This window comes from Chelonia mydas, chromosome 14 (assembly GCF_015237465.2).
Source record: "Chelonia mydas isolate rCheMyd1 chromosome 14, rCheMyd1.pri.v2, whole genome shotgun sequence".
NCBI lineage: Eukaryota > Metazoa > Chordata > Testudines > Cheloniidae > Chelonia > Chelonia mydas.
In genome coordinates this window covers 18,591,709-18,604,940 of record NC_051254.2, presented here as the reverse complement: position 1 = coordinate 18,604,940, position 13,232 = coordinate 18,591,709, and the positions used below count along the sequence as shown (strand labels likewise).

The window sequence follows — 13,232 nt, the reverse complement described above, 5'->3', positions numbered from 1 at the left end:
GAAGTTGATAGGCTATTTATAGAAACATTCACCCCCTCCCTCAGCTCAACTCTAGTTCTATAAAGCTTTGCATTCTGCTGCTGAGAGTGACTCATTCATACCCCAGGCTGGGAAATAGTAACTCAAAAGGAGTTCTGTTTCTCTAGTACCTGTTTTTCAAATCCTTTACACTACCAGCACATGCCCAGCTGCCGCATTAGCTGTGCTTTAGCTTGGCCAGGCATTATTCAATCGCACATCCCTGGGCAAACCTGCCTAGCATCTCAATTCCTCCCTTTTGGCTGATTTCTAAATGATAGAAGGCTGCAGCTGCAGGGCATGTTGTATATTCCAAGGGAGAGGTTGATCTGCAAGGGCTGTGGATTGAATTAATCCTGTCCGCTTCCCAGGGTTCCTCCTGCACTGATTTTGCCCTCCTCTAATGGTGAAGACCAGCTGCTTGGCTGGAGAGTGCCTTTCTGCACTGAAGCGAGGGATACTGGGGCTTTTGAATCCAAATGCACGCACACAAACTAAACTAGCATGTCTTGCTTGGTTCAGCAAGCTAATTACATGTGTGGAGTCTGGCAAGAACATTGTCCAAATGCCCAAGGTGTGGAGGGGAGATTTGATGCACTTCAGCCAAAGCCTGTGTGTGTGCTACCTGGGGAGAGAGAGCGGAGTAACTCAGTCCTCTTTAACAAGCAGGTCATCTGATAACATAAGGCTCCACCCTGGAATGCTAGTCTTGGACAGCCCCGCAATGCACTCCTTTCCAGCACACCTGAACAGTCACATCATGACACGTCAACTTCACATGCTGCTGCTGTTGTGATGATGTTAAGTCTTTGTCAACGTTGGGGATTTTGCCTAGAGTATTTCCCATTTTTGCTACCACACGTGTAACTCTGCCAGCGGGAGCCCCCGAGTAGTTGGATGTCAGCATTTTAACTGGTGCTATCTAACCCTGTTTAGAGGGTAGTTCAAATGCCCGTGCCCACCTGCATCTGATCTGTACTAGTACTCTCAGTGGTAGCAGCAATGGGGAGCTTTAGGCGAGGAAAGGCCAGTGTAGACACTAGCCGATGTTCTTGCACTGCACTGGGAGTCAGGATTCCTTTGTTGTCTCACATGCTCACTTTGCAGGAGGCTGGGCAGACCTATGAAAAGCTGGGCTGATCCCCAAATTTCAGGGTAGGTGATGGTCCCATCCCATCCTTTGGCTGTTGCTAACGCACATCTTGTGACCTTTACTCTACAGCAGGGATTTGTTGCATCTGTTTTCACAGGGGTCCCAATGAAACACTGTGCTGCATGGACAGTAGGTGTGGGCTAGGGAAATAAATGTGTGGGTGGAACTGACAGGAATGCCAGCTCTCCCACTGGTATGCTCTATTGCCTTGGCCAAGGCATACAAGCCCTTTGGCAGTTTCTTCACCCAAAATATAGAGCTGCTGTTATCATAGAGATGTTAATACTGAACAGGCTAACTTTGTGCCTACTCTACTGCACTCTAGTGGATAGAATCAGAATTGGATAGTTGTGTGTCACAGGCCCTACACTGCTAAGAACTAAAGCAAAATTGGCAGTGCTGGTGCTGCTTGGAAGATGCATGCACAATCTTGATTTTGGTCTTCTTTCTCCTTTGCCTCATTCTGTGCTGTGATTCTTTCCTGGATGTCTAAAATCCAGTAAAAAGAAATACTTAAAAAATTGCTTTCTTTGAATATTTTTGGTGTCTAAGCTCAAGGCTGTAGCTCTTCCTGGAATGCACATAAGACAGGGCAGCAAGACAGTGGATTCAAAATCTGCTTTCGTATTTCAGCAAATATTAATGGAAACATCTTTCCACTATTCACCCAGCTCTGATGATGATCATGAGGCACAGCCAGCTTGGAGCTTTGCTCCCATGTATTGTCTTAGTGCTACGTACCACCCATCCTATCTGTCCAGAAGTGCGGATTGCTAATTTGCGTTCCTAGAATTTAGCTCTACAGATTGCAAGCGCCTCATTTCTTCTTCCTGAGGGCTTCACTGCAGGCTGTTTGTATTTCTGTTGCTAGGTTTTTAGCAAACCTGTTCATTTTTGCACCCAAGTGATGTTTTAAATGCTATTTGGGGATTTTATCTCAAAGAGCAGAAGGAAAGAGTGGAGAGGTAAGTTAGGATCAGTAAAAATAGAGATTTACTATGGGGCTCTTGGTTCAATATGGGACTCACCAGTAATCCCATATTCATATCTGTTGCCTCCTCCACCAAGACCCAGATTATACAATTACTTCTCTCTCTAGATCAGAGATCTAGGTTAATAAAAAATCCATGTTAATACATCACAGTCATTCTTTTTCTGAGGAGGATGGGTCAGAATCAGCGGAGCAAAAATAGTGAGGTATTTATTTTTCCATTTCCCTGCAACTGCCTGCTGCTTTTCATCATCTTAGAGCCTGTAGCCCGGGCTGCTTCTTGCATCTGTGTCATTCTAAATGGGGTATAAAATATTTTGACTGCAACTATGTTTTAGTGCCAGCCAAGACGCATCAGTCACTCTTGACTCCGCAGACAGTCTGTAGCTCACTGCCAGACCAGATCAGTTATTCATGGGGATCATATACATGTTGGCCGCCTGTAGCGGTGCGACGACTCACTGGTGCGGCACCTCCTACTGGACGTCTTGGGAATTAGCTCTTTCCAGCCTTCAGAGCACCCTCTGCAGGCCAGTGTCTTGCCTGCCGCTGGCCCCATGTCCCTCCTGGACCCTGGTGCCGTTTTCCTCAGGGTTCTGCCCCAGCAGTACCCCAACTCTGGGTCTCCCCTCCCAGGGGAACCCCCAACCCTCTAAACCCACCTTGCCTCAGTGGCTACTGCCAGTCATCATCTAGCCCCTGCTCACTGGGGCAGACGGCAGTGTAATTGCCACTCATCATTGGCAAGGGGTTAGGACCAGCTGCCTCTGCCTATTTCTGGGCTGCCCCTCTGCGGCCCCAGTACCTTTGTAGGCCTCCACCAAGGCCTGTAGCCTGGGGGTTTATCAGGCTGGAGCTCCCCAGCTCCCTTTGCCCTTTCCCAGCACTGCTCCACTTCAGGTACCTTGCTCCCAGGCAGCTAGCCCTTCCCAGTCCAGGGCTAGAGTGAGACTTCTACAGCTCCTGGCCCTCAGCACTCTTATAGGGCCAGCTGTGGCCTGATTGGGGCGTGGCCCCAGTTGTGGCTGCCTTCCCAATCAGCCTAGCCTTTTCTCTCAACCCCAGCCCTCTCCAAGGGCTGGCTTTAACCCTTTCAGGGCCAGAGCAGGGTGACTGCCCTGCTACACTGCCTCACTTCAGTCCACTAGTATAGCAGTGAAGGCTCCATGTATGGATGGAAGACCTAAATTCCCTCAGCTGGATCCTGGGTTTTTGCCTTCCTATCTTGTGTCTTAGCTGGTAAATTTGACTTTCAGAACTAAGGGGAAAGAGTCCATGAGACAGAAAAGTCTCTCCATTATTAATATTATTAATTATTATTAATATTTATTTACATGTCTTCAAATATGTTAAGGACTGTAACAGAAAGGATGGTGATCAATTGTTCTCCATGCCCACTGAAGGTAGGACCAGTGGGGTATTAATGCCTAGGCTGACAAGGCCTAGGCCGGCAAATTTGCAGGGGCGACAAATTTATAATAGCAGCCAGAGGCTGCTTCCCCTGGTGCCGGTTCATGCCCTCCGCCCTCAGCCCTGCCCCAACTCCACCCCTTCCCCGCCCCCTCCCTGCCCCTATTGGTCCCCTTCCCCAAATCCCCGCCCCAGCCCCGCCTCCTCTCCTGAGCGCGCCGCGTTCGCCCCTTTCCCCCCTCCTTTGTGAAGCTGTTTCGCGCACAAGCACTGGCAGGGAGTGGGGAGAAGTAGGACCTGGTGGCACGCTCAGGGGAGGAGGCAGAGGCGGAGTCAGAGCGGAGGTGAGCTGGGGGGGCAGGCGGCAATTATTTCTGGGCCTAGGGGTGGCAAAATCATTAATCCGCCACTGGGTAGGACAAGAAGTAATGGGCTTAATCTGCAGCAAGAGAGATTTAGGTTCGATATTAGGAAAAACGTTCTAACTCTAAGGGGAGTTAAGCTCTGAAATAAGCTTCCAAGGGAGGTTGTGGAATCACCATCACTGGAGGTTTTTAAGAACTGGTTGGATAAACACCTGTTGGGGATGGTCTAGGTTTACTTTGTCCTGGCTCAGTGCAGGGGGCTGGACTTGATGACCTCTCACGATCCCTTCTAGCCTTACATTTCTATGGTTCTGTGTACTGCATTACCACCTGGGAGCCTAAGTCATGGACCAGGACCCTGAGGTGCTAGGTGGTGCACAAACACGGAACAAAACACAGCCCCTCTCCCAAACAGCTTACAGCCCGAGTACATCTCCATTATCTTTGGTCAGTGAGTGGATTGTAGGGACCAGCTGGAATTGTTACCCAAAGAAAAAAATATTTCAATTTATTTTTGTATTACACCCAGAACTTAATGGCATTCTAGTAGCCCTGACACTGAGAGTCGGCCCCACAAAAGCAAGGATATCCTACCGGAGGGCTACTCCTGCCCCCTCAGTCTCACTGTGCTGATGCGTCACATCACAGAGAGTCTGGGTGCTGACGTTCAGCAGCACAGGTTGAGCATTAGCACAGCATGGAGTAACGAATCCCCTTCTCATTCATCAGTAGCAAGTCCTCGCTCTTCACCGTGGTGAGGGAGAAGTACCTGGGCAGAGCAGTAATCAGGGCAGTGCTTCCCTGTTACACACAGAGGGGAACAACTCCTTGGATAGACGCTCCCTCAGCTCCCTCTGGCCACGTCAAGAGTGAATGAAGCAAAGGAGTGAAGTAACAGAGCAGGACAGAGCAGTCTGAATGGCTCATGAGTGTCAAGGGATGCTGTCAGGAGACCAGAGGGAGGTGGGGATGGGAACAGCAGGTCCCCACACAGGACATCACCGCTGCAGGGAGGAATCCTGTGCAGGCCTATATCCCCTCCTTCCCAAGAACGTAGAGGCACACAACTCAGCCTGCCTCTCCTCCAACAGGGACACATTTCAGTGGGTTTGGAGTCACTTCTGTTGGCACATTTCTGACACCATTTGAATAGCCTGATTGACAGACCCAGAATGAGTCTATTTCTGCAGCTACTGTTATTAAGCTGTCGCCAATGCTCATTTTGCAGAGAAAACCTCATTTAAGACAAACCTTCTGTCTTGGGTGCTTTCTTTATTTACAGAAGTTGCCTCAACAGAAACCCTCGATGTAGACCAAATAAAGCTACACTAACCCCGGAATTGCAATTTGGCCATAGACAGATCCAAATGTGAGATTCAGATATGACGCTGAGTCTGACTGATGCTTTCTTCAGTTATGATTTTGTCAGCCCAGCAGCCTTGCCTTATTTAGCCCCAATTATAGCGCTGCTGATAGGAATGGGTGTCTCCAGTCTCCTGCCCAGCTCTTTTTGCAATCCCCTCAGTTAACTAATTCCCAGAGTGGCGGGAAAAGCATCTTAAAACTGACTCCTCCAAATCTTGATAGAGGAGCAATTGGTTCATTAGGCACAAGGTTTTGTTCACTGCAAAGGAAAAAGCAATTTGTGTGAGCTGGTAGAATGATGAAATAAAGACGGCCTTAAGTTCATTCCTTTCCACACAGCTCGGCCAACGTTGGTATCAGCTGAAAACGTGCTTGATCTGATGGATGAACATTTCATAACTGTTGACAGAGTGCAAGGCAGCTGTGATGGGGAAACAGCTTTCATAAGCCACAATGACAAAAACGGAGCGATTAGTTATAATTCTAAGAAGGTGACTCTCTTAGAAGGATGGTTTTGTGGATAAGGCACTGGAGTGGGATTCAGGAGGTCTGGGTTCAGTTCCTGCCTCTGCCATAGACTCCCTGTGTGATCATGAGTAATTCAATTAATCTCCCTGGGCCATAGCTCTAAGTTAGCCAGGGCCCTCTTTACACGGGGTAAGTTTGCTGAGGGCCATTTCTACACTCTTTACATTTAGAGGGGTGTAAAAAGGGCCATAGCACAAGTGGGAAACAAAACCAAAGTGGAGCATTGACATTGGATACAAAAAGAAAGCAGTCTGGGCTCCAAAGGAAGCAAAACTGCCCAGCAATTAACAAAAGTAACACGTTGCATAGAAATGATCCGGCTGGGAAGCTGTATCTGAGAACCTCGAGCCATTGTCTCTGCTTGGCTATAGCTACTAGAGAAAATCATTAATGCCAGAAATCTATACGGGCCTCCCATTGGGAGAACCAGTGATTATCACGGAAATAATTGAGCTTGGCCCTTGAAATGACACTGTGTGTGCTGGCTGGCTTGCAGGCATTGATCCAAGAGGAGAGCTCCGCAGGAAAGGAAATCAAGTGCAGAGCAGAGCAGAGACAAGAGATTCATTGGCTGGATGAAGCGTAAACCTATGGGACCAGTTTCACTGTGATTTTGCTCATGATAAAGTGATTCTGAACCAAGGCTTGGTGCAGAGGAATCTCAGGAGTGGTGTCTCCCCCACCCCTCCCCAGCTGTCTGTCACAGACTGAAATATGGCTCATCCCATGATCACAGTCCGAGGTTGGCAGGGATTCTCTCTCATACATCTGCCTTGGATGAACAGAGTATACAGCTCCCTTGCAGTGACTCCGGCCTCCACATGGACACAAATGTTTCAATGTTTACAGTTCCCAGAGAACTAATATTCTGACCTATTATAGCTGACTTTTAGCCAAAGGCTGCAGCTGTTGAGATAGCTTCCTGGTCCTGAGTGACCCAGGGCAGTGCTGTGCCCACTGGGGTAGCTGGCAGAGCTAGTCACACAGTAACGAGTTTAGAACAGGTGGGATAGTGCACTGGGGTGGGACTCAGGAGATGCTACAAAAGATTTTAAATCACCAGGTTTGATTTCAAGTTACAGCAATAAATAAGAGGTGGTTAAAGAAAACACAGCAGGTATCTTACTGGAAGGAAGAATGATTATCTGTTCCATGAGTAAGCTACCGCCTACGGCTTGCATTTATTTCTTCCAAGAAAATTGGGGGGCTTACACTAAAGATTCCTGTTACGTAGCAAAAAAATCGGTGTGGTCTGCCTTGGTTTCCTTCAGTGGGACTAATAAGGCTTTTAGGGGCTCCTGGGTTCTGTGCCCAACTCTGCTGCTGACTCGCTGCACGGCATTAGATAAGTTACTTCGTCACCACAGCACCCTTCATCCCAGGTGACGAGGTGGGGAATCAGAAGTGGAAGCAGATGAACCTATCGGCGATGAAGATCCATGCAAAGGAATGTTTCTGTAATAAACGAGGGGGGATGAGAAGTACAGGAAATGTGACCTATGTACAGGATTGTTCCCAAACAGGCCATTGTCTGTTGCTCTTTCACCTGCTCTGTCATGCCAGAGGGCATAGCTGAGGGGTCTGACCCCCAAAAGAAGGCATCAGGCTGGGATTTGCAGCATGGGCGCTGCATTTCCATATTGTTGTGGGAGGGATGGGCAGAACATAAGTGTAATTGGGGTAATTTGTGTCTGGTTCCCTTGCCTTTGCACTAGGGGATCAGGGATCTATGAGGGTGGTACCAGGAACAAATAGCTTCTTGCACCAAAGAGCCCCCCAGAGGTGGCACCCCAGGACCCCAGGTGGCACCCCAAGATCCTACTCCCCTGTAGGTGGTACCCCAGGACAAGATCTTTCATCTGAAAGCTGCTACAGCTTTAATGGCATTGGATGGGTTGCAACACTTTCCTAGCTCAGTCAGTGTGGCAGGGACAACATCCAGGTCATACACTGTGATAATACAAGGTCTCTGCCTGTACTTGCTGGTTCCCATAAGAGCAAAAATCAGATTCCATACCCCAGTAGATAACCCCAAAAGAACTCCACAGTTACATCTCCATCCCTGAAGACTTTCACACTGGCCTGGGGACCCATCAGAGATCTCCACCCAAGACCAAAGACAACTCAAAGTCCTCCAGCCATGTCCAGGGACCCCTCAAAGACCTCCAACTAGCCCCAAGGGCCCCTTGAAGACCTCCAGCCATGGAATGAAAGAGATCTCCCCCCACTTTGCGAGGTATCCAAAAGTCTCTGACAAATACACTGCAAGTCTAAAAGCAGAAAGGAAAGTACTTCCAACAGGCCCCTTGTCTCCCAAATCCTTCTAAGGGCTTTATTCAGGGCCTTCATGGAAGGGCTGGGGGATAACTTGCCTAGTCTTTAAACCATGCACATTGAGAGAAGATCCATTATGTGGGTATTAATTATTCAGAGACCAGAGCTGAAAGGGATCCAGGAATACACAGTTGCTACAGTCTACATAGCTAATGGGCTGTTCTATAAAATAACAACAACAACAAGGATAATAACACAGAATAGTTTTTCCCACTCCAGAAATTAGCAAGGCTAAAAATAAGTATCTCTGCAGTCTGAAGCAATGTATTTCTCCCACCCAGTGCCATGTGTTTCCTATAATCATCAAACCTTTCCTTCTCCTTTCCTCCCCATATTGTCAGAGCCGATGTTCTATCCTAGCAAGGAACGGCAAAGAAGGCATCTTTGAAGGCTCTTTCTGAAGCAGATATCAGGTGAGATGGTATCAACTGCTGCTGTCATGTTAACGATGAGCCAGTGCCGTAGGGACAGGTATCACATCACTGGTGATTTGCTATCGCACCAAGTCATGGCATTAGTATGTCAGAGTGAATTAACACATTACCAAGGATCTATGCACCAGACACTAAAAACTCATGCATAAAATCTGTATTTTGAAGAAGGCACAGCAGAAGGTCAGTCCATGTAGGCGCTATGCAGAGTTTTCTGGCTCCTAGAGTAAACACATCTAAGAATTGCTCTCCACCCAAAAGGAAAGCCATAACAGGAGTCGTCTTAAAATCTTAGCCATATTCTGGTGCCCATGGTTCAGTGAAAGAAAGGATGTTAAATGTCGCCTATGGCTGTTCAATTTTAGCCTTTGGGCCTTTTTGGTCCATATACAGTAATTGTTGATCTGTGTGGATTAATATTTCAGATGCTTCTTGGGGTGAAGTGCAATTCATTAAAACAGAATTGTTACATAAAAGTAAATCCTTGTTGCATTTGTTATGGAGGGCCAGATCTTCAGCTGGTGAAAGCTATGCCTGATTTACATCAATCTGGCCTTGAGAGTGAAATCATCAAGGTTTGGGGGCTCCAAAATGTGAGCTTCCGTTTTGTCCAGAAGAAACCTTAGATGGGTTCACACACACATAGACATGCTGGCTAAGATTTGGGGAGGTATCAATTCATCATTCTTACCTTCGTAAACATCCCAGGGGCCACATTACTTGGGGTGATCACTGAGAAACTTCTCCATCCAGGGACAAAATGCGAGTGCCAAGTTAGGTGTACAATGCTTCCCAATTCATCTATCTTCTTCCCTGGTGTCCTCTTTATTTCCCTAACTGTCCCTTCATCTCCATCCTTACACTCCCATTTCTTCTTATGACATGGCCGGGCTATTTTAGCGTGTCTTCCAAATGCTTTTCATCATAAGATCCTCTCTTAGCCATTGTTTGTCCTCCTGCCTCTCTGACATTTTATGTCTATCACCTTTCAGTCCTCTCCTGCTCAGCTTTTAGCTTTTCATCCATCTTTTGGCTGAGAGTCTGGACAAAACCAGTGCCAAACGTTTGAAGGCAGAAAACTTGCTCTTCGTAACTCTCTCCATTCTCCACGGGCACAGTTCTAAACTTTTCACTGGGTCCAATGGAAATAATGTGGTGACAAATAAATGCCTGTTCCAAACTAGACATATGAGGCAGAGCAGTTCTTTGTCAGCCACAGTGGCCTTTTCATCTGCCATGCTGTTGATTAACATACTGTTGGTCTGCGACGTGTTGGTCTTGGCCACTCATCCCTGGCCTTCAGATCCTGAATGTTGCGTCTGCCTCCTCCTGGGGTGTCAGGCGAGACAGCCATGTGGGAACCACTCCTTTTCACCAGCCGGCAGCTCGAAAGGACGAGCTCTCCACACAGAGCTCAAACCTCTCACAAAAGATATACAAACCCGAAGAAATAATGGCTGATATTTGTGGGGGCAGCGGGAAGGGGAGGGAAGCCTGAAGAGTTGGAGACTCCCTGCAAGGCAGAGCCTGGGGAAACAGGAATATTTTTTCCAGCCAGGCTATGGAACTACTCCTGCGAACAGTGGCTTCCAGAATGGCTATAAATCCCTGCCCCAGGGGTGTTGCCTGCGGAATCCATGTAAATGCCGATCCATTGACTTTGCCCTGCTTCTCCCGGTCCTCTCTTTCTGGCCTGCCCTTTCGAACAGTCTCCTCTTATCACAGCCCGTGTGGAGCAGTGCTCTGTGCATCCCACTCTCCATGTAGTGCCTCTGCAAAGGCAGAGAGGGGAGGGCAGGATATCCCCAGCAAGTGAACACTATTGAGCAGAAGCCCGGCAGAACATGGGAGAAGATTATGGGAAATGAGCCTTGCTCTTCCGCTGCTGCTGTTGCCTGTATTTGACGTCCTCGTGGGACTTTGTTTACATTAACTCACTCAGAAAAAACCTAGGCTTTGAAAGCGAGCTGCTAAAGGATGGTTTTAAAGCACGAATGCCTTTTCAGGGTGGTAATTGCCTCCTTCTGTTCGGCTGGTTTGCAGATTAACTTTTCGAGGTTTTAATGCAGGGCAGAGATTTGAATCTCTCTTACCTGTTTTTACTGTGTTGATATGCTCTCTCTGGTCTGGTGTAGCCATAGGTGTACCTACCCATGCTGAGAAGGTTCAGAAACGCAGGTGCCGCCAGCCCCCCATGGGTTCTGCAGCCTGGGGGCAGGGAGTGTTCTCTGAGCACATCCCTTTCAGCACCACCAGGGTCTGTTCGCCTCCTAACCCCCTGCACCATTCATTTCCCTTGACTACGTAGTATTTTTATTGCCACAGCTCCTAGGAACCCGAGCCATGGAGCAGGATCCTACTGGGCCAGGGGTTGTTAACGAAGCTGCAATGTTTGATAAATTATTATTGATAAATCATCATTTTCTGGGGGTGGCTGGGTGGCACTTTCCAGTGGGGACACCAAGGGCCTTTTTTGTTGGAGGAAGGGGATAAATTCCCCCCTGAAAAATCATGTGTTTTCTCTCATGTAATGCACCACTCCAGCTGGAAACCAACCCTGTCTGTTCACATTGTAGTCCATGTTCTAGTTTCTTTCCTCTGCCAGGGGCATTTGCATGAATATGCCCCACTCTTTACAAATCACCCTGCAACTCAGCCAGGCATCTGCAGCTGTGCTTTCTGCTTTGCCTGTCACCACCAGTACAGAGACTAGAACTGGAGCTTAGCTGGCTGATGTCGCAAGCGGCAGACCAGCACCCAGCTTGCTCTTCCCCAGCTGGCCTCGCTCTGCGGGGCTGTTAGTGGTAAGAGTTGTTCAGGAAACCAAGCGGATGTTGTAACAGCAGTGACTAGAGTCAGGAGATCCTGACCCCTGGCAAGAGGTAGGGTATCACTGTTTGTAACTCTTATCCTTGTCCTGGTTCAAGGGTGAGGACACCCATCTTATGACGGTGCTTTGGGGGGGCCGATGCAGAGCAGATATGGGCAAGTAAGAAGGCCACCTTCTTAGCCAATGCGCTGGGGAGTGAACCAGATGCCTCCAACCCTAAAAGCATGAGCCAATAGCGCTTGAGCTAAGGCACTTGAGCCACGACTGTCTCATACTTGGGCCCAGACAGGGAGCTGTAATGTGCTCACCCCTGGATTACATCAGGCTCAGTAGGTGCTTTTGAGAACAGAACCTCCTCACTGCACTCCTTTTTCGCTGGTGACAGTCAGCGCTGCTGGATGCTCAGGGCTCCTACCCAGGTGGGTATATATAGATCCTTCCACAACGAATGATGAAAAACACGATGGCCTGGTTTGAACATAGACTGGGGAGAGCAATGGGGTGAATCATGTGCCATTCAGTATCATTCCAGGTGGTGAAAACAGGCCTTTGAGGTCAGCCTGGTCTCTGAATGGGGACCTGGCTAAGTCCACGTATGGCCCCCATTACTGTAGTGTTCTGAGGATCTCCTTGGAACTTTGATATGCCACTTTTCATCCATTGTGGAAATACCAACAGTGAGAGAGAGTTGAGTATTCCCTTCCTGCTTAAAGCAATGGTTCTCAACCAGGCAAACGGGTACCCCTGCGGGTACGCAGAGGTCTACCAGGGGTACATCAACTCATCTAGATATTTGCCTAGTTTTACAACAGGCGACATAAAAAGCACTAGTGAAGTCAATACAAACTAAATTTCATACAGACACTGACTTGTTCATACTACTCTATAGACTATACCCTGACATGTATGTACCATATTTATGTTCCATTTGATTTATTTTATAATTATATGGTAAAAAGGAGAAAGTCAGCAATTTGTCAGGGTGCTGTGACCCTTTTGTATGTTTATGTCTGATTTTGAAAGCAAGTAGTTTTTCAGTGAGGTGAAACTTGGGGTACGCAAGACAAATCAGAGTCCTGAAGGGGGTACAATAGTCTGGAAAGGGTGAGAGCCACTGGTTTAAAGCATAGGTGTAGCCAGTGACTCCTTAAGGAGTCTTAGTGTCCCATCTCCTCTTGCAGTGGCATCCATGGTAAACCATCTCTGCTTACAAACACTGATTGGATGCTCTTCACTTAGAGCCAAAGGGGATTAAAAACCAGCAAAAAGTGAGTTTGTCAAGCTCTTGCATACTAGATTCAGTCTTCCTTCCGGCACGCTAACTGTGGATGGGATTGAAGGATACGCTTTCCCTTATTCCACATGCCTTGATGTGAAAAATCAGTACTTCAGTAGGCAGTTTTCTCTCCGGTGAGTCATTGTCAATACATGGTAAAGAGACAACACCAAGCTGTCTTGCTTATTTTAGTCTCCAGTGGTTTGAAACTTATCTGAGGAAGCTGTCAAAGACCTTTTTAGAGGAAGAGGACATTTTGTCACACGGACAAGGTTCTTCTGAATGTTCCTTCACCTGTTGTCATTTCCAGTAACATCCATAATTCATGAGAGGCTACGTGTGCTTCTCTGGGTGGGGGCACAAGGTCATTACTCAGTGTCCATCAGCGAAAAACATCGGCGGGGGGGGGGAGGAGAAGCACAGGGTGGAGTTCTGCATGCAACCCAAGGAGACAGGAGAAGTCACTTCCTTTCTAATGGTTGGCCATAAGTTTGGCCTAGATTTGGAAGCAATGTCCAGTAATAAGAAAAA

The 13,232-nt window shown here is 47.8% G+C and overlaps 1 long non-coding RNA gene across 1 annotated transcript; it reads left to right on the top strand.

Moving 5' to 3' along the window:
* The first annotated feature begins 712 nt into the window (after positions 1–712).
* On the top strand, positions 713–12,320 carry LOC122462912. Its single transcript, XR_006285815.1, has 3 exons — positions 713–724; positions 8,926–8,928; positions 12,139–12,320. It is a non-coding gene; the product is annotated as an uncharacterized LOC122462912 (long non-coding RNA).
* The last annotated feature ends 912 nt before the right edge of the window (positions 12,321–13,232 follow it).